Here is a 21,191-nt window from a genome sequence, read left to right as displayed (position 1 = left end):
GTGTGTTCCTATTCCCATTTTCTTAATTGTTTTGGGTTCGTTATTGTAGGTCTTTTCCTTCTCTTGTGTTTCTTGCCTAGAGAAGTGCCTTTAGCAGTTGTTGTAAAGCTGGTTTGGTGGTGCTGAACTCTCTCAGCTTTTGGTTGTCTGTAAAGGTTTTAATTTCTCCATCAAATCTGAATGAGATCCTTGCTGGGTAGAGTAATCTTGGTTGTAGGTTTTTCTCCTTCATCACTTTAAATATGTCCTGCCAGTCCCTTCTGGCTTGCAGAGTTTCTGCTGAAAGATCAGCTGTTAACCTTATGGGGATTCCCTTGTGTGTTATTTGTTGTTTTTCCCTTGCTGCTTTTAATATGTTTTCTTTGTATTTAATTTTTGACAGTTTGATTATTATGTGTCTTGGCGTGTTTCTCCTTGGATTTATCCTGTATGGGACTCTCTGTGCTTCCTGGACTTGATTAACTATTTCCTTTCCCATATTAGGGAAGTTTTCAACTATAATCTCTTCAGATATTTTCTCAGTCCCTTTCTTTTTCTCTTCTTCGTCTGGAACCCCTATAATACGAATGTTAGTGCATTTAATGTCCCAGAGGTCTCTGAGACTGTCCTCAGTTCCTTTCATTCTTTTTTCTTTATTCTGCTCTGCAGTAGTTATTTCCACTATTTTATCTTCCAGGTCACTTATCCATTCTTCTGCCTCAGTTTTTCTGCTATTGATCCCCATCTAGAGTATTTTTAATTTCATTTATTGTGTTGTTCATCGTTGTTTGTTTCATCTTTAGTTCTTCTAGGTCCTTGTTAAACGTTTTTTGCATTTTGTCTATTTTATTTCCAAGATTTTGGATCATCTTTACTATCATTATTCTGAATTCTTTTTCAGCTGGACTGCCTATTTCCTTTTCATTTGTTAGGTCTGGTGGGTTTTTATCTTGCTCCTTCATCTGCTGTGTGTTTTTCTGTCTTCTCATTTTGTTTATCTTACTGTGTTTGAGGTCTCCTTTTTGCAGGCTGCAGGTTCATAGTTCCTGTTGTTTTTGGTGCCTGTCCCCAGTGGCTAAGGTTGGTTCAGTGGGCTGTGTAGGCTTCCTGGTGGAGGGGACTAGTGCCTGTGTTCTGGTGGATGAGGCTGGATCTTGTCTTTCTGGTGGGCAGGTCCACCTCTGGTGGTGTGTTTTGGGGTGTCTGTGGACTTATTATGATTTTAGGTAGCCTCTCTGCTAATGGGTGGGGCTGTGTTCCTGTCTTGCTAGTTGTTTGGCATAGGATGTCCAGCATGACATAGTCATTGAATGAAGCTGGGTGCTGGTGTTGAGATGGAGATCTCTGGGAGATTTTTGCCGTTTGATATTATATGAAGCTGGGAGGTCTCTTGTGGACCAGTGTCCTTAAGTTGGCTCTCCCACCTCAGAGGCACAGCACTGACTCCTGGCTGCAGCACCAAGAGTCTTTCATCCACACGGCTCAGAATAAAAGGGAGAAAAAGTAGAAAGAAAGAATTAGTAGAAGTAGAAAGAAAGGAGGGAGGGCGGGAGGGAGGAAGGAAGGAAGGAGGGAAGGAAGGAAAAAAGAAAGAAAGAAGATAAGTAAAATAAAATAAAGTAAGATAAAATATAATAAAGTTATTAAAAAAATAATTATTAAGAGAAAAAAGGAAAAAAAAAAGGACGGATAGAACCCTAGGGCAAATGGTGGAAGCAAAGCTATACAGACAAAATCTCACACAGAAGCATACACATACACACTCACAAAAAGAGGAAAAGGGGAAACAATCATAAATCTTCCTCTCAAAATCCACCTCCTCAAGTTGGGGTGATTCGTTGTCTATTCATGAATTCCACAGATGCAGGGTACATTAAGTTGATTGTGGAGCTTTAATCCACTGCTTCCTAGCCTGCTGGGGGAGATTTCCCTTTCCCTTCTTTGTTCTCACAGCTCCCAGGTGCTCAGCTTTGGATTTGGCCCCGCCTCTGAGTGTAGGTCGCTGGAGGGCGTCTGTTCTTCACTCAGACAGGACAGGGTTAAAGGGCAGAGGCCGGCGTGACGTAGCACCAGCCTGAGGCGCGCCCTGCGTGCTTCCGGGGGAAGTTGTTTCTGGATCCCGGGACCCTGGCAGTGGCGGGCTGCACAGGCTCCCCGGAAATGGGGTGTGGAGAGTGACCTGTGCTCGCACAGAGGCTTCTTGGCGGCGGCAGCAGCAGCCTTAGCGTCGCATGCCTGTCTCTGGGGTCTGCGCTTTTGGCCGCAGCTCGCGCCCGTCTCTGGAGCTCCTTTAAGCAGCGCTCTTAATCCCCTCTCCTCGCGCACCGGGAAACAAAGAGGGAAGAAAAAGTCTCTTGCCTCTTCGGCAGCTCCAGACCTTTTCCCGGACTTCTTCCCGGCTAGCCGTGGCGCACTAACCCCCTGCAGGCTGTGTTCACGCCGCCAGTCCTCTCCCGGGACTCCGACTGAAGCCCGAGCCTCAGCTCCCAGCCCCGCCCGCCCCGGCGGGTGAGCAGACAAGCCTCTCGGCCTGGTGAGTGCCTCGGCACCAGTCCTCTGTGTGGGAATCTCTCTGCTTTGCCCTCCGCACCCCTGTTGCTGTGCTCTCCTCCGTGGCCCCGAAGCTTTCCCCCTCCGCCACCCGCAGTCTCCGCTCGCGAAGGGGCTTCCTAATGTGTGGAAACTTTTCCTCCTTCACAGCTCCCTCCCAGTGGTGCAGGTCCCGTCCCTATCCTTTTGTCTCTGTTTATTCTTTTTTCTTTTGCCCTACCCAGGTACGTGGGGGGTTTCTTGCCTTTTGGGAGGTCTGAGGTCTTATGCCAGGGTTCAGTAGGTGTTCTGTAGGAGTTTTTCCACGTGTAGATGTATTTCTGGTGTATCTGTGGGGAAGAAGGTGATCTCCGTGTCTTACTCTTCCGCCATCTTCCCGGAAGCCCCCCAAGGTGTTGGTCTTTTCTCATTAAAACGTGTGTATTAAAAGTATCAGGGCTTCCCTGGTGGTGCAGTGGTTGAGAGTCCGCCTGCCCATGCAGGGGACACGGGTTCGTGGCCCGGTCTGGGAAGATCCCACATGCCGCGGAGCGGCTGGGCCCGTGAGCCAGGCCGCTGGGCCTGCGCGTCCGGAGCCTGTGCTCCGCAACGGGAGAGGCCACAGCGGTGACAGGCCCGCGTACCGCAAAAAAAAAAAAAAAAAAAAAAAAATCACTGTTACCTGGAAGCAATGACTGTTGAATTGCCATGATCACCTAGTCAAGCACTTACGAGGTGCCTAATGAGAGCTCAGTCTCCACACCTGTCCTTGTAACTTATTCCCCACTCATCCATTCATTTATTCACTCAGCAGACATTCACTGAGTGCCAGGCACCATGTGGGGGCCATCAGACTGGAGGAGCCCTGGCGACAGCCCTGTCTCCACCAGGAGCTGACTAGCAACTCCTGCCTGTGCATCTTCGTGTTCATAGCTGATGGGTTTACTGTGCAGGAGGATCTTGGTGGGCTTCCCTAGCAGTCTTGGGAATGAAATAGTGAGCAGGCAAACCTTGGCAAGTTTGACTATAGTTTGGGCCCACAAGTACTGTGAGATACCGAGGAAAGAACATCGCCAACTACAGTTCATCCTCAGCTTACATGCAGTTGTGAGAAGTGAAAAGCAAATCATTCTTCGGGTTAACTCCACAGCTCCTGTCCTCGTCGCTTCCCTCTGTCTACCCCCAGTGAACTATGTGTAGCTCCCTGAACTTGTCTGCTTCTCTTTGGCTTCTAGGCCCTTTTTGGTCTATTTAGGTTTGCTTGAATCATCCTTCCCACTACAACAGCTGCCCCTACTCCAATGAAGTTTCATCTTCGTCATCACCTTCTGTAAACCTGCCCAAATCTTTTCCTTTGTGGCCATGAGAGCCCACGGTACCTGCCCCATTGTAGCATTTATTACACAGTATTGAAGTTACTTATTCAGTTATATGTCTTTGTCACTAGATTGTGAGCTTCTGGAGGCAGGATTGTGCTCTGCTTACCACACAGCAGGTGCTAATAAATATTTGTTGAATAATTGAAGGGGAGAATAAAATAAACGATAGTAAACATATATTCCATGATTTTTGAGGTCAGCTGACATATTATTCTGGTTCGAGAATTATATTCAAAATATTGATTACTACTGAACTAGGTCATCAGTTGGAATAGACCCTGGCCCAGTGGGGCTGGATTAAGGTGCTGGAGCCCCAGCTGTGCCAGATGTTAAACTTTTAGTTGCTGGATCCTGGGGAGGTGAGGAGACCCAAGGAAAGAGCCTGATGTCGGAGTGGGGGGAGGGGCATGATGGAAAGATGTTTATTTGCCCATTGATACTGAAGTATTTTAATATTTTAATCACTGTCATGGTCATCCAGGTGCATTTGGGTCACATTTCAGCCCTGGTCAGATTCATTTTCTCATTAAAATGGATGCTGTAGAGTTTGTAGCAGGGAGAGAAAGACTGCATTTTAAATCACCCCAGTTTCTCCTGGTGGGATGCTCTGTGTAATCTTATCAGATATGTTCATGCATGGGGAGGACTCTTTATTCAGTTTCCATGGCAGAGCAGAGAAACTAATGGTGGAGTTAGTAAGCCCCGTGCTTTGACAGAAGGCGGAATGGGGTGGGGAAGCCGTGGTGGGAATGTTGGCAGCCATGCAGTATTGGGGCCTGCTATGCCCTCGGGAGCTTTCCAGAAGATGCCGACCTTTAAATCAGAGATTTGAAAACAGACAAACAACCCCTGAGCTGATTTTTTTCAGAGCCTGAAAGTGCCAAAGTAAAGTGTGAAATCATTAAGAAATGAAGACACTTGGATATATTTGAAATCTCTTTGTGTTTCCAAAGACTTTGAAATCTGCCTTCATTTAATTTAGCCATAGGGAGATGGCTGGTAAAATCTCTCGGCCTATTTTACTCAAGCACTGAATATAGAAAGGTGTTTAACTACAACTTGGATGCTAATGAGTGCAAATTTCAGCAACTCTGCCACATTCCCCAGTGAAACTCTGATTTAAAAGAATTATACAAAGCCATACTTTCTAAGCATAAGGGATTTCCCAGGGAAAGAGGTAGAGTTCAGAAAGTGCAGGTTTGTGTTATAAAGCCTGTTTTCTACCCATTTCAATATACGCTTTGAAAACGCAGGAGTATTAGAAACAGAGGAGAATGTAAGATCCAAGTTATGTACTGAAAGATCCTGGGGAATAGCTTCTAAGGTATAATAGGATGTAAGATGGTAAGAGATTGCGTCAGCTCTGAGAGCACTGTCCCTGATTAAGAGCTCAAATCTGACAGCCGGGACAACTGAAACAGCTGAATGAAAATAGAATCCCCAGAAGAATCTTTGAAAAGAAAATAGGACAGAAACCCAGAGGCATATACAGAAATTGCTAAAGGCACCATGTAAAGAAAGGTCACAAAGAATAAATGAACATGGACTAGGGCTTCCCTGGTGGCATAGTAGTTAAGAATCAGCTTGCCAATGCAGGGGATACTGAAGCCTGTGTGCCTAGAGCCCGTACTCCGCAACAAGAGAAGCCACTGCAGTGAGAAGCCTGCACACTGTAATGAAGAGTAGCCCCCGCTCACTGCAACTAGAGAAAGCCCGCACACAGCAACGAAGACCCAACACAGCCAAAGATAAAAACAAATAAATTAATTAATTAAAAAAAAAAAGAACATGGAATAGTGAAAGGAAGGGGAAGACCAGAAAGGAGCATCTCATTAAAATTTAATGTGAAAGGGACTTCCCTGGTGGCGCAGTGGTTAAGAATCTGCCTGCCAATGCAGGGGACACAGGTTCGAGCCCTGGTCCGGGAAGATCCCACATGCTGCGGAGCAACTAAGCCCGTGCGCCACAACTACGGAGCCTGTGCTCTAGAGCCCGCAAGCTACGACTACTGAGCCCACGCGTCTAGAGCCTGTGCTCTGCAACAAGAGAAGCCACTGCAATAAGCCTGCGTACCGCAATGAAGAGTAGCCCCCGCTCCCTGCAACTAGAGAAAGCCCGCGTGCAGCAATGAAGACCCAACGCAACCAAAATAAATAAATATATTAAAAAAAAATATAGTTTGAAAAACTCTGCTATTTCTGCTTACTGTGACTTATACAGAGGAAATAATCTTCTGTGCAGGCCACAATAATGCTCAAAGATGTTCACACAATGTTATTTATCATAACTCAAAAGTGGAAATCATCTTAAAAGTCAACAATAAGGGGCTTCCCTGGTGGCGCAGTGGTTGAGAGTCTGCCTGCTGATGCAGGGGACACGCGTTCGTGCCCCGGTTCGGGAAGATCCCACATGCTGCGGAGCGGCTGGGCCCGTGAGCCATGGCCGCTGAGCCTGCGCGTCCGGAGCCTGTGCTCCGCAACGGGAGAGGCCACAACAGTGAGAGGCCCGTGTACCGCAAAAAAAAAAAGTCAACAATAAGAGAATGATTAAAGAAAGGCCAGCACGCCTATAAGATACACTGTAGCATACAGCCATAAAAAAATGTTCTTTGGAAGTTTTTACTGAAGTGAAAATATTTGTGGCATCCACACAGCTTAATCTCACCCATGTAAACAAACAAAGAATTTTTTTTTTTTTTTTTGCTGCAGGTCAGTTCATTGAAATAGTTTTTCTCCCTATAATTTTTCCTTCTCCCCACTTTTAATTAGAAGCCAGATTTTGTCATTCTTGGCCTCAGAGATCTGAGCAGCAAGCAGAAATAGTCTGAAGTCAATTACCTTTCAAAATACTACTTTTATAATCAGAAAATGGCATAAATGTTATTTAAAAATACTACTAACAAACAGTCCCACTTTAAACATCAGGGGAAAAAATTGTGCAATGCCATTTGGCAAAATGGTGTGTACAGCCTGCTCCAAAGTAGCCACCTGGGCTGCTGACCCCGGCTGGCCTGGGGCAGCTGCTGCTGCTACGTCTGCCGAGGACAGGAAGGCTGCACGAGGCCTCTGAACCCTGGGGAAAGGATGAGGCTTCCTCATTCTTTGACAGTGGTTGCTAAACAGCACCTCAACTTCTATTAGGAGTGACTTTGATCTTGTAATAAAGTATAATGGAAAAGAATTGAAAAAGAGAAATATAGATATATACATGTATATGTATAACCAAATCACTTTGCTGTACACCTGAAACTAACCCAATATTGTAAATTAACTATACTTCAATAAAAAAAATAAATAAAAAAGATAGCTTGGAGCATTTATTATGTGTACATATAACGTATTGGGAGAGCCAAGAGTGATAAATGCTGTTACCATCCTTCTATTTTTTTTTAACTTTTAAATTTTATTTATTTATCTATCTATTTATTTATTTTTGGCTGAGTTGGGTCTTTTGTTGCCGCGCGCTGGCTTTCTCTAGTTGCGGTGAGCGGGGGCTACTCTTTGTTGTGGTGTGCGGGCTTCTCATTGCGGTGGCTTCTCTTGTTGCGGAGCATGGGCTCTAGGCGCGTGGGCTTCAGTAGTTGTGGCACGTGGGCACAGTAGTTGTGGCTCACAGACTCTACAGCTCAGGCTCAGTAGTTGTGGTGCACGGGCTTAGTTGCTCCGCGGCATGTGGGATCTTCCCAGAGCAGGGCTCGAACCCGTGTCCCCTGCATTGGCAGGCGGATTCTTAACCACTGCGCCACCAGGGAAGCCCACCATCCTTCTATTAACCACCACTTCCATGATAAGACCTTGCGGTACTTCCTGAATCATCTACATTGGCTCAGTACAGGTTTAGGGTGAAGTACATTTTGTTGTAATCCAATTCTTTCAACATTGGTAATTTAGGTAGGGTCTGAGTCACGACTATTAACTAGAATAGTGGTTTCCAGACTTTCTTTTCAACAGAGCAACAGTACATTCTTCAAATCCAAGGTTATGTGAAGTTGAATAAAAGTTGAGTTGCTCTGGTAAAGTGGTGATGAAGAGCCCCCAGGATCCCCAGCTCAGCCATACTTCTTTTCCTACAAGTTATCTCCCCCTCTTCACCCAGGAGGGCCTGCAGAACCCCCAGTGTTCTGTGAGCACAATTAGAAAACCACAGAACCTCAGTATTTTCATGAGAATGGGCTTTGTTCTAACGATACACAGAAGAAAGAGATCCTACAGCTATGGATGGTCTAAGCTTATTACACATTACTGTGGCTTGTGGGGAGGTAGGGGAAAGAGAAAGAAAGGGGTATCTCTCTTAACTGGGAAAGGTTTAGCAGTACCCGGACCCTTTCCCTCCCCTAAACCTCATCATTTATGCTTTTCTTTGGACTCTGAAATCTGAGAGTGAGATAATACTGCTTTATGGAAATCAATGTAAAATTAAATGAACCCCCAAATTTTCATATATTCCAGGGTCAACCGTACATTTGAAACACGAGAAAGAAAAATGCTCTAACAATGTTGCATCAGAAACCCTTTGAGTTTTTTTTTAGTTTTAATTTTTTAAACATCTTTATTGGAGTATAACTGCTTTGCAGTGTTGTGTTAGTTTCTGTATAACAAAGTGAATCCGCTATATGTGTACATATATCCCCATATCCCCTCCCTCTTGCGTCTCCCTCCCACCCTCCTTATCCCACCCCTCTAGGTGGACACAAAGCACCGTGCTGATCTCCCTGTGCTATGTGGCTGCTTCCCACTAGCTATCTATTTTACATTTGGTACTGTATATATGTCCATGCCACTCTCTCACTTCGTCCCAGCTTACCCTTCCCCCTCCCCATGTCCTCAAGTCCATTCTCTGTGTTGTCTGCGTCTATTTTAAGATTCATTTGGCATGACAAATTTCTTCCCCTTTCCTCTTTCCCCAATTAAAGGCAGATTTTCCAGGGTTCCTCCAAGCTCATTTACTAACTACATGGCTTCAGTGGAGAACAGTGGAGGGTCCTGGTGGACAGCCTAGCCTGGGTTCTGGTGCAGACAGAGTGGAGTCTGCATCCTGCCCCTCACTTAGGAGCTTGGTGTTGGGGAGTAAGCTGTAGGAGCTTCAGTTTCTCCTTGTGGAGGGGGAGAGTAAAAACTTATTTCAGAGGGCGGTTGTAAGGACTGAATGAGATGATGCATTAAATACCTATCACAGTGCCTGGCATATTGGAAGTGCCCAATAAGTATTTATTATTATTGTGATTTTTGTTTGTGAGCCTCTAAAACAGTAATGAAAAAAAATACCACGGCTGCCCATTAGAATCACTAGGAGTGCGTTAAAAACTGTAAATTACTGATAGCCCAGACCAATTCAATCGAAGCTTTTGGGCTGGGGCCCAGGCATTGCTAATTCAAAAAATTACCTCAGTAATTCTCATGTTGACAACCACTGGGCTGAAATATACAGCTGTGAGTGAGAACACCTGATGGTGGAAGAGAGTGGATTTGGGAGCAGGAAGGAGCCTATGGGGGACCCACAGAGATGCTCGGCCTCCTCTGATCTGGCGTGTGTGTGTGTGTGTGTGTGTGTGTGTGTGTGTGTGTGTGTGTGTGTGTGTGTGTGTGTGTGTGTGTGTGTGTGTGTGTGTGTGTGTGTGTGTGTGTGTGTGTGTGTGTGTGTGTGTGTGTCTGCAGGGCGACTGGTGACTGCGAGGGAGGGAAGAACTGATTTCAGAGAGATGCTTGGAGGCAATGGAACCAGTCGCTAGATCTTAAGTGTGCATGGCCCTTTACCATTTTCAAAGTGTTTCCCCATAATTAAGCCGTTCAGTCCTTTCAGTAACCCTGTGAAGTACACAGGGCACACATTATGCCCAATTAAAGAAAGGGGAATTGAGTTACAAACAATTAGGTCCTGTAATTTCAGTCAAACAGTGCTTGACACAGTCAGGAGGAATTCAGTTTTGGACTTCGTGTCAATAACTAACCTTTGTGCTACTTTTGGGCCCGCACTCCCGGAAGCTGAATAAAGTTTGTGAATGGGAGACAAATACATTGCAGGATGGGTTTCAAACGACTTGTGTTGAATATTCCAGGAAAAGTTGACCTGAGTATACATGGTGCTCTCAGTGTCCCATGTAACTTCTTAGAAGAACCTGTTCCAAAGTCAACTGTGGTCTGGAGAACAGCAAAATGCTTACACACATATGTACCCACCCACTTCGCCCAGGGACAATATCCCAGAATTGGATCCAGCTCTTAGGTACTCTGTGGCCCACTACTTTTCTGATACTCCAGCCCGGTTTATTAGTCCAGCATAAACTATCTAATTTCCCTATCCTTGGGGATCTGTTGCAACTTTAAATGTTGTAAGTAGACAATGGGTTTATGGGAATCGCCTAACCAGGCATTGCATCTTGATTTGTGGTCTTACAATTGGTTTTGGAGTTGATCTGGATTCAAAGAAGTGAATGACCACAGAATCAGGATGTGGGTTGGTCTTAAAAATTAGGGTGGATGTTCATTCAGTTACAGTCTTCTGGGAACTAGCTTATTTTGTATCATGAAAGAGAACATCAAGGTGTTTTTTTGTTTGGTTTTATTTTGTTTTTAATGAGACTTGGTTTAGTAATTTATTCGGAGACTTCAAGCTACATGTGAGATCCCCCAGGACCTGAAGGTATGAAGGGAAAACTATTTAAAATCATGTTTCAGTCAATGCTAGTGAGAGAAATATTATTCAGAAAACCTCTGTGTTTCATCCTTAGGGAGTTTTTTTCTCATGAGGATCTCAGAAACATAGAGAAATGTCAGGTTTATATCTTACTCTCTGGATTCTGAGCAAGGTAACCATTATCACAGTTTTGATGAGCTGTCAGGAGAAAAGATCATCACACACAGATAAGCTGAGAAGAAGTGTGACCGTGGGGTACTGTCACCTTGCCTTCTTTCTGGTCCCCCAATATCACCCTCCTTCCTGCTATAGGACTTTTGACAGGCTCTCACCTGTGCCTCTCTTGTTGTCTCCTAGTTAGCTCCTAACCAACTGTTAAGGGTTGAATTGTGTCCCGCAAATAGGTGTGTTGAAGTTCTGATCTCCAGTACCTCTGAATGTGATCTTATTTGGAAATAGGGTCATTGCAGATGTAACTATTTAAGATGAGGTCATACGGCAGTAGGGTGGGCCCTTGGTCCAATATGACTGGTGTCCATAAAAGAAGGTCTTGTGAGACACACAGGGAGAAATACCATGTGCCAATAGAGGCAGATACTGGAGTGAGGCAGCTGCAAGCCCAGGTACACCAAGGATTCATCCATCTGGCCACCACCAGAAGCTAGGAAGAATCTCGGAGGGAACAGGGCCATGCCGACACCTTAATTTTGGGCTTCTAGCCTCCAGAACTGTGAAAGAATAAACTTCTATTGTTTTAAGCCACCTGGTTTGTGGAGTTTGGTTACGACAGCCGCAGGAAACTAATACCCCATCCTGATCTGGGTTCAAATGTCACCTTTGGAGAAGCCTTCCAGATCCTTCCATGGCTTAGAATGCATTCTGCTGCTTTATGGTCCATTGCCACCTCTAGTTTTCCTTCTTAGCACTTATCACATTTGGCAATTACTGCAAGGTTTATCTCTTCTCTTACACTGTAAGTGCTCTGAGGGCAGAGGTGATGTTTCTGGGACGCATCATTTTATTTCCAGCAACTAGGCTTGTACCTACCATTAGCATGCATGCTCGAAATATTTGTTTAACAAACCAAAGAATAGTGAGTAAATTCTAGTGAAAAATTCCATTTCTAGCTTTTCAAAATTATCAGGATGCTAACACTTTAAAAACAGAAATTTTCTCGTTAAATTCATTTTATCTGAGAGAAGGGATTGCTTTTTTGGAAGTTTGAAACCCAGCCTTTTCATACTTATAATATTTTTCTTCAAAGTACTGAAAATATATTTAGGCTTTCTTCTTTTTTTTGCATATATATATATATATATAAACATCTTTATCGGATTATAATCGCTTTACAATGTTATGTTAGTTTCTGCTGTACAACAAAGTGAATCAGCTATATGTGTACATATATCCCCATATCCCCTCCCTCTTGCGGCTCCCTCCCACCCTCCCTATCCCACCCCTCTAGGTGGTCACAAAGCACCGAGCTGATCTCCCTGTGCTATGCGGCTGCTTCCCACTAGCTATCTATTTGACATTTGGTAGTGTATATATGTCAATGCTACTCTCTCATTTTGTCCCAGCTTACCCTTCCCCCTCCCCACGTCCTCAAGTCCATTCTCTACGTCTGCATCTTTTTTCCTGTCCTGCCCCTAAGTTTGTCATAACCACTTTTTTTAAGATTCCATATATATACGTTAGCATACGGTATTTGTTTTTCTGACTTACTTCACTCTGTATGACAGACTCTAGGTCCATCTACCTCACCACAAACAACTCAGTTTCGTTTCTTTTTATGGCTGAGTAATATTCCATTGTATATATATGTGCCACATCTTCTTTATCCATTCATCTGTCAGTGGACACTTAGGTTGCTTCCATGTCCTTGCTATTGTAAATAGAGCTGCAATGAACATTGTGGTACATGACGCTTTTTGAATTATGGTTTTCTCAGGGTATATGCCCAGTAGTGGGATTGCTGGGTCATATGGTAGATCTATTTTTAGTTTTTTGAGGAACCTCCATACTGTTCTCCATAGCGGCTGTATCAATTTACATTCCCACCAACAGTGCAAGAGAGTTCCCTATTCTCCACACCCTCTCCAGCGTTTACTGTTTGTAGATTTTTTGATGATGGCCATTCTGACTGGTGTGAGGTGATACCTCATTGTAGTTTTGATTTGCATTTAGGCTTTCTTTTATATAAATAGTTTTTAACATGGAAACAGTGTGAAAAAGCACTTGCTTAAATTGTTTGAAGTCTCCCTCCTCCATAAAATGCCATTTAGAATATATTCTGAATATCCTTTTCTTGAAGGATTCAACACTTAAGGGAGTAACAAGGCCATTCACTGAATACGAAATGAGTCAATAAGTTGAAATTATTTTCCTTGCCTTTTCCTCAATGCCTTTTCCCTTCCTCCTAAGCTGCTGTGAAAGATTATAAAGTATCTTTCCAAAGCTTCATATTCCCTTTAGACCACGTGTAAAAGTTACAGGGAGCATTTAGAAGACTGAAAATAGGAGGTTCAGCCATAAAGCAGTAACTGAAATATGTGTGTCTCTTCACCTTCAGGTATTTAATCCTGAATTTGTTAAAAACATTGTTCTTTTATTTTGGAAGAGTTTCTAGAACTTTCAAGAAAACTGGTCTTATTACTATATTGTAATGTCTGGTTTTGGAAGAAAAAAATAGATATCCTCTTTATTTACTTGTGTGATCTTTATCTGATTTTTGACCATTTCCAAGGATGGAAATTTGTCCATGATGGGGAAATTTGAAGGGCAGGATCCTGGTAGAGGAGGATGAGAGAGTTCCGCACTGTCAGCTGAGGTGTCTGAGGAAGTGCTGGGGGTGCAGGGTCAGCATGGATGAACTTGAACTCCCGTTGTTGATGTTGAGCTAGTCCTTAACTCACTTGAGTCCCAGTTTCTTCACTTATAAAACGAAAATAAAATTGCTAAGAAGATGACTTTTGACAATACATATGAAAATGCTTGACCACATATTAAGTGCTCTGAGGATATGAATTGAAACTGAAGTTAATCAGATATAATGATACTGCACACTTTTGTAACACCACTTACAAATACTTTTGGACACCTTCTATTATTTGAAATTTAAAATAGTCTACTAAGCCAGCTGAGCTAGGCATTAACCTACATGATAAACAAGATAAAGTTTCTAGTGTCATGGAGCTTATGGCCTCGTAGGAGTGAAAGACAAATAAATGGATAATTTCAACAGTAAGTGCAGTGATAAAAGACATGGATGAAGAGTAATCACAGCTGACAGACATTTAGTGAGTGTTAGTAGGTGTCACATACTTTACCTTGTACTTTATGTGTGTTATCCCATTAAATCCTTGTAATCAACCCATGAAGCAGTAATAATTATCTAGGGGACTTGCCCACAGTTACACAGCTGGCAAAGGATGATCCTGGTACTGAAATCTAAGTGTATCTCTTGAATCTAAGGCTTGATTACTGCACTTGGCAGTGACCTCATAGGTGTTCTGGTTTTATTACTGTGTAACTTACCATTTCAATCTTAGTGACATAAAACAACAATGATTTTATTATGCTCATGGATTTTTGTGAGTCAGGAGTCTGTAAAAGGGTACAGCAGCAATAGCTCACCTTTGCTCCATGGTGTCTGGGCCTCAAGTGGACAGACTGAAAGGCTGGGAAAACTCAATAGCTGGGGGCTGGAAGGCTAACTTACATGTCCCGTGGTTGATGTTGGCTGTCTTCTGGGACCTCAGCTGGGGCTCTTAGCCAAAACACCCACATGTGGCCTCTCCAAGTGACTGCTTGAATTTCCTCAGAGCATGGTGTCTCGGTTTCAAGAGCAACCATCCCAAAGAGAATCAGGCTGCAGCTGCACAGCTTTTTATAACCTAGCTTTGGAAGTCACACAGTGTCATTTATAAGCTCCACTCCCACCCTATATTTAAGGGGAGGGAACATACCACCATTCTCAATGGGAGGGGTATCAAAGTCATATTGTAAGAACATGTGGGGTTAGAAAATATAGTCTGCCACAATCCACCCTCTGACCACAATAGTTCACATTCCTCCCACATGCAAAATACACTCATCCCCTTCTCCAAGAATTCCAGGTCTCATCCCAATGTGGCATCAGCTTGAAGTCCAGGATCTCATTATTTAAATCAGATCCAGTGTGGATGAAGCTCTTTTGTTCAGTGCCTCTGGTGGCGTTTCTCTGAAGGCCAGAGAGAAGTTATCGACCCTCCTCCTTCCCATCCAATACACATTTGTGGGACAAGAATTAGCTAGCTGTTACAGCACTCCCATTTGGAAAAGGGAAAATGTGTAGCACAGAGCAGTTACTGGTCCTTAGCAATTGTGAAATTTACCTGGCACTTGTTGTCAGTTCCTTGACCATCTGAGTTATCCTTCCTTTTCTATAAGAAACTGCTGGTGTTTGTCACTGAGTAGTTTTTCTAGCTGATTTGCCACCAATAGTAGGTCAAAAATCAAAGGCCTCCTGTCTCTGTCCTCTGAAGTCAAATCTGATATACTTTTTTAAAAGATTTTTCAAGTTTCCTGTGTCTCTATTTACTCTATTAGACAAAAGCCATACCCATGAAACTCTTTGAGATAAGCCACGCCCCCCTCAGGCTCCCCTGGAGGCTAATGTGGGACCATGTCCTTATGTTTCTTAGGAGCCATATTATTTAACAGAGAGAATCTGTGAAGTATGTCTTTAAGATCCTTAGAAGTCCTGTTGCCTGTTTGAAATATTCTATGAGGTTTGAACAAAGGATTTTAGAGTCTCACCCTGGATTTGATCTTTGGCCTGAGGTCCTTTCTTAATTTAAGTGTTGTTTGCTGCTGGAGAGGCTGGGAATGAGAAACATTTTATATTTGAACCTTTGCTCCTTTATATTTAACATTTCATTCTTATTTTCTCACATTTTGTCATTGGAAGCAAGAAGAATCCAAGTGCCATTTTCAATAGTCTGCCTAGATAACATAAACCACAACAATATCTTTTTTGATCCGTCTCCTAGGGTAATGGAAATAAAGACAAAAATAAACAAATGGGACCTAATTAAACTCAAAAGCTTTTGCACAGCAAAGAAAGCCATAAACCAAATGAAAAGATAACTCACAGAATGGGAGTTGCAAATGATACGACTGAAAAGGGATTAATCTCCAAAATTTACAAACAGCTCATGTGACTCAATATCAAAAAAACAAATAACCCAATCAAAAAATGGGGAGAAGACCTAGATAGACATTTCTCCAAAGAAGACATACAGATGGCCAAGAGATACATAAAAAGATGCTCAACATCTTTAATTATCAAAGAAATGCAAATCAAAACTACAATAAGATATCAGCTCACACCAGTCAGAATAGTCATCATCAAAAAGTCTACAAACAATAAATGTTGCAGAGGGTGTAGAGAAAATGGAACCCTCTGACACTGTTGGTAGGAATGTAAATTGGTACAGCCACTATGGAGGACAGTATGGAGGTTACTTAAGAAACTAAAAATAGAGCTACCATATGATCCAGCAATCCCACTACTGGGTATAAATCTGGAGAAAACCATGGATCAAAAGGATACATGTACCTCAGTATTTATTGCAGCACTGTTTACAATAGCCAAGACATGGAAGCAACCTAAATGTCCATCGACAGATGAATGGATAAAAAACATGTAGTACATATATGCAATGGAATATTACTCAGCCATTAAAAAGAATGAAATAATGCCATTTGCAGCAACATGGATGGACCTGGAGATTACCATACTAAGTGAAGTAAGTCAGGCAGAGAAAGACAAATATCATATGATATTGCTTATATGTGGAATCTAAAAAAAATGATACAAATGAACTTATCTACAAAACAGAAACAGACTCACAGACTTAGAGAATGAACTTATGTTACCAGGGGAAAAGTGGCAGGGAGAGGGATGGGTTGGGAATTTGGTATTGACATGTATGCACTGCTATATTTAAAATAGATAACTAATAGGACCTACTGTATAGCACAAGGAACTCTTACTCAGTACTCTGTAATGGCCTATATGGGAAAAGAATCTAAAAAAAAGTGGATATATGTTTATGTATAACGGATTCACTTTGCTGTACACCTGAAACTAATACCACGTTGTAACTTAACTATACGCCAATAAAAATTAAAAAAAAACCTGATGGTGTTTTCTCAATTGTCATATGAAGCTAATTATCCCTGCCTACTAGTAGAGTTGAAAAGGCTAGTAAAATATGTATAAAAGTATTCAGAAAAATTTGGCCCCCAGTAAATATTTAATTAGTAATTATTAGTAATATGAAAATATTATTTACTGTTACTATTGCTATTATATTTTCACATTAATCTTAATGGTGTATATTTGAATGCATTTATACTTATCATGTTGATGCACCTAGGTGCTTGCTGTTTTTATGTCAGTCCTTAGTATATTGAAGACATGTTCTGGCAGGATGGGTGTTCTTGTGCTAAGTAATATCTCTGGTGTATACTTAGAAGGAGAAAAGTTATACCACTTTTCTTGCTCTGAAAATTTCTATCTCTTTGTTGTAATAAACAAAACCACTCATTTGGGAAAAAAAAAAGATAACCAACAAGGACCTACTGCACAGCACAAGAAACTCTGCTCAATACTCTATAGTAACCTAAATGGGAAAAGAATTTGAAAAAGAATAGATACATGTACATGCATAACTGAATCACTTTTCTGTATACCTGAAACTAACACAGCATTGTTAATCAACTCTACTCCAAAATAAAATAAAAATTAAAAAAAATTCTGCCTAGAAATCTCCTAACCCTGATCATTGAGTTCATTAGATATATTTCCCAGTTTCTACATTACTATAAGTGACAATGTTGCTAAACTTTCTATCTGCATAAGAAGGGTCCCCTTTCTTCCAGTTTCCAGTAACATTTTTTAAAACGGTTCCTTTAATCCCTCACCAATAACCTCCTCAAAGCCTTATAGGTTTTCACCAACCAACCAGTGCCAAAGTCAATGCTATACGTTTTAGGTTTTATTTTGGCAGCACCCCACTTCCAGGTATCAAAATCTATTTCAGATACTATTGCTACACTACAAATCATCCTAAACTGAGTGGCATAAAACAGCAAACATTTTGTTAGGTGGGTCAGGAATTCTGAGCAGGCATAGATCTCTTGTCTCAGTTTCATGAAAGTTTTGAACTGAGACAGTAAATGTCACTTGGCACGTCTTGACGGCTGAGGGTAGCATCGTCTGAAGGCTCATTCACTCGTATGTCTAGTAGTTGATGCTGGCTGTTGTCTGGGATCTTAGCTGGGCTTGTCAGCTGCCCACCTACACATGGCCTTTCCCTGTGACTACTTGGGCGTCATGGCTACGCTCCAAGAGTAAATTCTAAAGAGAATCAAGAAGAAACTGTCACATTTTAAAGATTTAGCTCCGTGAGTCACATAACATCTCTTCTACTCTAGTCACAAGCCTTCTCAGATTCAGGGAGAAGGAATATGGACCATTTCTTGATGGAAGAAATGTCAAAGTTATTGAAGAATAGCATGTGGACGGGAGATACTGTTGCAACCATTTTTGGAAAATATACTCTGCTGTGATTGAGAACTATGGGATTATAAAGAATGAACACCTGAGGATTCCAGAAAAACTGTCAGAGGGAGATCACTTCTGATCTAAGCTTTAAAGGGTGAACTTGGCAAGAGTCAGTATCATCATGTTCCTAACTTGATGGCAAAGCAAATGGAGTTATATGAGTATAACCTAAATTTTTATGGGTATAACCTCCTGAAGTGACTGCTTTAAAACAAAAACACATTTATTTACACAAGTTATATTGCATTAAGAATGTCCACTTTTGGGCTTCCCTGGTGGCGCAGTGGTTGAGAGTCCGCCTGTCGATGCAGGGGTCGCGGGTTCATGCCCCGGTCCGGAGAGATCCCACATGCTGCGGAGCGGCTGGGCCCGTGAGCCATGGCCGCTGAGCCTGCGCGTCCAGAGCCTGTGCTCCGCAACGGGAGAGGCCACAACAGTGAGAGGCCCGCATACCGCAAAAAAAAAAAAAAAAAAAATGTCCACTTTATAGCCAAAGTCCACACTAAATAGACGTTTAACAATAACCTGTAAATGGTAAAAACAATCACTGCTTCAAGAGATATAATTCAAATGCATTGGTAACAAGGAGCTATAAGGAACTGATAAAAAATAAAAAGAAAATTCAAACAGGAGCATCAGCAAAAAGAATACTATAGGAGGAAGAAAGAGAACTGAGAATCTGCCACAGTACGATGGAGAGGTATTCAAGGCTGCAGATTAAATGGCTCTACAGTTTGGGGATAAATACAGCCAGGACTGGTCAACATCTAGTACAGAGGGATGACATCGAATCTCCCTTTAAAAGCTCTAGGTCAGTGTCCCCTTAGCACTGTTCTAGATGGGGTTGTCTATGTGATACATTTTCTTGTTCAAATAATAGTCTGATAGTGGAAGGAGGGCCATTTGGATTTCTAAGTGCCCTTCTAATCTTCTGCCCTTTCAATGGAGCTTTGTAGTCAAAACTTCTCAAAGCCTTATCTCATCTTTCTGCCCTATCTTCCACCCTACCTTGGCCAAATATTTATTTATTTCTCTTTAAATTTAATTTTATGAATAGCTTTAGCATTCACATTATTCAAAAAATCAGAAAGTATTAATGGATTTGCCATGAAATTCTGCCACCCCATTCTTGTCCCTGGTCCACTTCCTCATAGGTAACCACTGTCCTTGGTTTCTCGTGTATTGTTCTAGAGTTTCCTCATGAATAGATAAGCAAATACATACACAGACTTTTATTTTCTTCCTACCTACCTTTGCTCCACTGCCTTTTTTAAACACCAAAGATATGTATATGCATATGTATCTTATGTAACCTGTTCTGCATTTTTCATTTAACTACGTTTCTTGGAGATTTTTCCCCTCATATAATTATATGGTGAGTTTGTCTGTCTGTCTGTATGTATATATTACAGACAGTAAGAGAATTTTTTTTTTTTTTTTTTTTTTTGCGGTACACGGGCCTCTCATTGTTGTGGCGTCTCCCGTTGCGGAGCACAGGCTCCGGACGCGTAGGCTCAGCGGCCATGGCTCACGGGCCCAGCCGCTCCGTGGCATGTGGGATCTTCCCGGACCGGGGCACGAACCCGTGTCCCCTGCATTGGCAGGCCGATTCTCAACCACTGCGCCACCAGGGAAACCCAGAATTCTTAAACCTCATTTCATTGGAGTTATTGAATAGAATATAGATTATTGGGATTAGGACCAATATGAGTTTGAAACTAACCTTTTCAGTTTAAAAAATTTTGATTCAGATTAAAAATTCAGTGTAATATTGGGCAAGTTCCTTGATCTTTTAGAGTCAGTTTCCTCCTCTGAAAGTGGTGACAATAATACCTTGCAGCCTTGTGGTGATGCCATCAATAAAAGGCTAGATACAGATGGCTTAGAACATAGTAGATGCTCAACAAAAACTGCCTATCATTGTTATTTCATCACCTGAGTTTGGAATGACACTGATTGTTCTTCAGGTCTCCAGTAATCATCCTGATCTGGTTCTGGAGGGACTTAATGATTCCCTCCTAAACAAGTTCCATCTCTATTCTGCCAGGCACTTTGTAAATCAAGTTCTATAAGCCCTTGAAGGCTTCATGATCTCTGATGTACATCAGCAATGCTGTGCAGGTATTTGGTGGTACTCAAAGGGAACAATGAAAGATATCAGATCTTAAATTGAAGCTTGTGTTATGGCTCAGATGAGCTGGCCATTGTGACTTTTTAGCCCTACTTCTTCACCTTTTCCTGTATCCATGCCATTTGACATGTGACTTTGAAGTTCCCCTACTAAAGGAATGGAGCATATTTCCCTGTCACTTGATTTTGCATTGGGCCGCATGATTTGATCAATAGAAAAAGGTGGAAGTGATGGTGTGTCACTTCTTTTTAAAGAGGCCTTGTGTATTTCCACTCTCCTTTATGTATTCTACCATTGCTGTGAGGAGAACATGTCTAAATTAGCCCTCTGGCCCTAGGAGGATGACAGAAGACATGTGCAGCAGAGCCAACTCAGATGAACCATCCCAGTCAGACAGCCTTGCTGGTCCCAGACAACCCACAGATGTATAAGTTAAACAAATGGTTAATGGTAAACACTAAGATATTGTGGTTATTTGTTACACAGCAATAGCAAGCCAATACAATTGCACTTCACCAAATGCTAGGAAAACGTTGAAAAATAATAGGAAATTCAGAAGCCACAATTATTTGAGGACTGATTGATCATGCATGGACAGGGTAGGGGTCAGGGAGATTAAGAAATGAAACAGTTAGGTATGTTACAGTGCAGCTAAACAGGGATGAGGAGGGAGTATATAAACCATCTGCAAGCATTTGAAACACAAATAGCAGGGCTGGGCTAAACAGTCTACTGAGGTCCAAGAGGAAAGACTTAGGAAAAAATGCACTAATGCTGAGCCAACAAAAACTTAAGCTGGGCCCGGAAAAAGTCTTCCCGATAAGATCTGCATCACTTCTGCTCCTGAGGAAGGATTAGGGGCCCCCTTCCTTTCATAGTTTTAAATTTAACTGAAGAAGAAAGAAAAATATTGTGGAAATAACCT

The 21,191-nt window shown here is 42.3% G+C and overlaps 1 long non-coding RNA gene across 1 annotated transcript in view; it reads left to right on the top strand.

The window, feature by feature from the left end:
- LOC132508235 (uncharacterized) overlaps positions 1-20,693 on the top strand; it is a 99,763-nt gene extending 79,070 nt beyond the window's left edge. Inside the window, exon 3 of the long non-coding RNA XR_009536483.1 lies at positions 20,604-20,693. This is a non-coding gene — a long non-coding RNA (uncharacterized LOC132508235). The remainder of the gene's footprint in view (positions 1-20,603) is intronic.
- Positions 20,694-21,191: the final 498 nt, after the last annotated feature.

Source organism: Lagenorhynchus albirostris, chromosome 17, assembly GCF_949774975.1.
Source record: "Lagenorhynchus albirostris chromosome 17, mLagAlb1.1, whole genome shotgun sequence".
Taxonomy (NCBI): Eukaryota; Metazoa; Chordata; class Mammalia; order Artiodactyla; family Delphinidae; genus Lagenorhynchus; species Lagenorhynchus albirostris.
The sequence above is the reverse complement of the archived record's forward strand: the minus strand, read 5'-3'. Positions and strand labels throughout refer to the sequence as shown.